The sequence below is a fragment of the Wolffia australiana genome, chromosome 6, assembly GCF_029677425.1.
Source record: "Wolffia australiana isolate 7733 chromosome 6, ASM2967742v1".
In the NCBI taxonomy this organism is placed as follows: Eukaryota; Viridiplantae; Streptophyta; class Magnoliopsida; order Alismatales; family Araceae; genus Wolffia; species Wolffia australiana.
The window spans coordinates 15,442,805-15,446,204 of NC_135840.1; positions in this window are offsets into that span (position 1 = coordinate 15,442,805).

The window sequence follows — 3,400 nt, forward strand, 5'->3', positions numbered from 1 at the left end:
TCATCATGCCATGAAGTTCTCAATGGATTTTTGAATGTCTATTCTCTGATGCAGGATGAACGTCTAGTCGTCCCGTCGTCACCGAGTATGATGGCTCGGTGGCGATAAAAGATAACGTATCGGGAGACGGTGGGGTCGTCGTCCGACGGCTAGCCTAACGGCTATGTAACTAAGATGCGAGATGAGGGTCCTATGTGTCGTAGATGCAGGCTCCGACTCGAGGAAAGCGCCGAGCTCCTAGCTTGGACGGGTCGCCGAGTGACGGTGACGGTGGCCTCTCGAACCTCGTCGGAGCGACGAAGGCGTCTACGGCCGAACGGACTCAATCCGTTGGGCTCGCACGTAATGGACGTACTTGTTCATACCGGTAAGACTCTCGAATCCGTAGTTCTCTCTCATTTGTCTTCTCTCACCTACCTAGCCCGAGCGCAGGGGAGACGGGACAAAAGTAACACTGCAAGGAATAACTAGACAAGTGATGGAGAGGACGGTGTACCTCGTCGATGTGCCTCGTAATGCAGGACTTTGTCTTCGTCGATAGCGAGTCGGAGCGGGTTGGATGGTGGGCACCGGAGAGGTCACGGTGGCTCAACGCGCACTGGTGGTGTCGCAGCGATGCAAAGGGCAACGGAGGGGAGATGGAGTCGAAAGTGCGTGCGTTCGTCCGATTCAGCTGGTTCGGCTCGTCCAGAGTGACGCGACATCTCGGTTGGCTCATCCGGCTCCTTTGACCAAGTCAACCAGACAGTCAGGGCCGTTGGCAATGGTCAGGTTGACCAGTTCAACCAGCCTGGTCGATCGGGTCTGTCGGACCGGCCGGTCGATCGACCAGTCGATCGGGTCGTCTGACCGATCGGGTCGTCCGGTCGTTTGACCGGACGCGGGGACGGCGGGCTCGTGGCCGTCAGCGGTGGCGCGGCTCGGAGGGGCGGCAGCGGCAGCTCGGCGGCGGCGACAAGGGCGCGAGGGCGGCTGAAAACGCGGCAGAGGAGTCAACAACGGCGATGGGGACGGCGGCCGATGGTGGCAGTGCGCGCAGCGATCTGCACGATAGTAATCGCCCGTCCCGATGCCAGTATCGGATGCCGGTATCAGGACGGATGCTGAACCGGATACCGGAAATGAATTTTCCGGATATCGGTATCGGATATCGGTTGCTACAGTGCCGATATCCAATACCGGTATCCGTCCGATACCGGCATCCGTCTCCATCTCAGGGGGACAGATGACGGTACCGGATATCGGATGCGGATATCGGTTTTCGATATCCGCATCGAATTATTTCACTCGTTCAGTCCCTCTCCCTCTCTCTCTCTCTCTCTCTCTCTCTCTCTCTCTCTCTCTCTCTCCCTCTCTCTCTCTCTCTCTCTCTCGCTCCCTCTCTCTCTCTCTCTCTCTCTCTCTCTCTCTCTCTCTCTCTCTCTCTCTCTCTCTCTCTCTCTCTCTCTCTCTCTCTCTCTCTCTCTCTCTCTCTCTCTCTCTCTCTCTCTCTCTCTCTCTCTCTCTCTCTCTCTCTCTCTCTCCCTCTCTCTCTCTCTCTCTCTCTCTCTCTCTCTCTCTCTCTCTCTCTCTCTCTCTCCCTCTCTCTCTCTCTCTCTCTCTCTCTCTCTCTCTCCCGCTCTCTCTCTCTCTCTCTCTCTCTCTCTCTCCCGCTCTCTCTCTAAAAATATGAGAAGCACATGAAACCATGTTTCTCTCTCCTAAAACTATTGTCGGCTGACATTTCATATTTCGCAAGGGTAACGTTGGCAAGGGGGACACCAGAAGAAATTATTATTTAGTCATACAACTAAGTTATTATATACAGGTTACTTTTTTTTATTTGTTCCATATGGGATAAAGGGATTCTGGTTTTGTGTTAAACTCAGAACCTTTATGCCATATGGAAAGATAAACCTTTCTAGTTTTTCCTATTTATTCAAATGCGTACAGTAATAATTAAATTAATATGTACATATAACGCTCTTAAAATGACGATTATATGCATAGCTATTATTTTAATATTTAATATATATCGACCTCATTTAATATATACTAATAAAAGTTTCTAAAATCTCCCATGTGGGATGACTGGATCCAGAGTTTACGTTAACTTTGAATCCTGTTATCCCATATGGAAGAAAAAAAGAAAGATGCACACTATATAATAACAGGCATTGAATACATATCAAAATCTACCAATGTGATTTAAACTAACTAATAAAATATCTGATGGATAAATATTTTATCGGTCGGTATCGGATATCGGATATCGGTTATCCGATATCCGGTATCCAATACTATCTTCGTCCTTGCCCCTCGATATCCGGTACCGATATCTGTCTAACCCCTGATAGACGGATATCGCCCGATATCCGATATTCAATATCCGGAACCGTCCCATTTTTTTCTGGATATCGGATATCAGTTGTCAGATACCGGATATCGGACGGATATCGGGACGGCGAACACTACTGCACGAGGGTGGCCGGCGGTGCGTGGGGCAGGCGATGGCAGATGGGAGGGGAGACGAGGTGGCGTGGCGCTCGGGAGAGTCGGCGGCGATTCCCCCCTTCTCTCCCTTCTTCCTCCTTCCATCCCTTCTTCCTCCTTCTCTTCTTCTTGGGCCCCCTAATGGGCCAAACGGGGTCCTCTTGGGGAGCCCTTATAAATGGGCTTCCCCATTACAAAAACACAAAGGAAAACACAATAGAAAGGGGAAATGAAGGGGGAAAAGAGAGGGAACGAGGGGTGGTCAAGGGGGGGAGGGTCATAGGACGGCCCTCCTTGAAGACAAAACGTGGATGAACAAAATATCGCGGGTGCGACAAAACATGACAAAACGACACAAACGAGAATGGGAAAAGAGACAAAACACGATAGCGAGGGAAAATGAAAAGACGAAAAGATAACTAGAGCAGTTTCACCCGGTCTTCAATGTCGAGGGCGCGTGGCACGGATGACGTCGATGACGACATTTGATGGTGTATGCCATCATTCTCTCTTATTATTTCTTTGATGGAAACTTATTGAATGTTCACTTTACGCTATGTATTATATGAATGTTTGAATTTAGGTAAATGAGGTTATTTTTTAATTTAGCTAAATTAGGATTTTTTGAATTTAGCTCAATGCGATGTTTTCAATTTTTTTCTAAATGAGTTGAGCAGAGCTTATCTCGTCTCCATGAACTAGTGTTCGATGGAAGTTACACGTGGTGATGTGTGTGTTGACTCGATCGAAGAGTCATCCGCATATGAGAATCAGGAAACCCCTCTATCTTTGGTTGGGACATCTCGTACCAAATGCAAAGGGAAGGCAGAAATATTGAGATATTTCATGGAGGTTGTGGCAGGCATATGGGCGTGCCTATTATGCTGTGACAAAAAAGTTGACCCACTACGAAATAGGTTGAATAGGT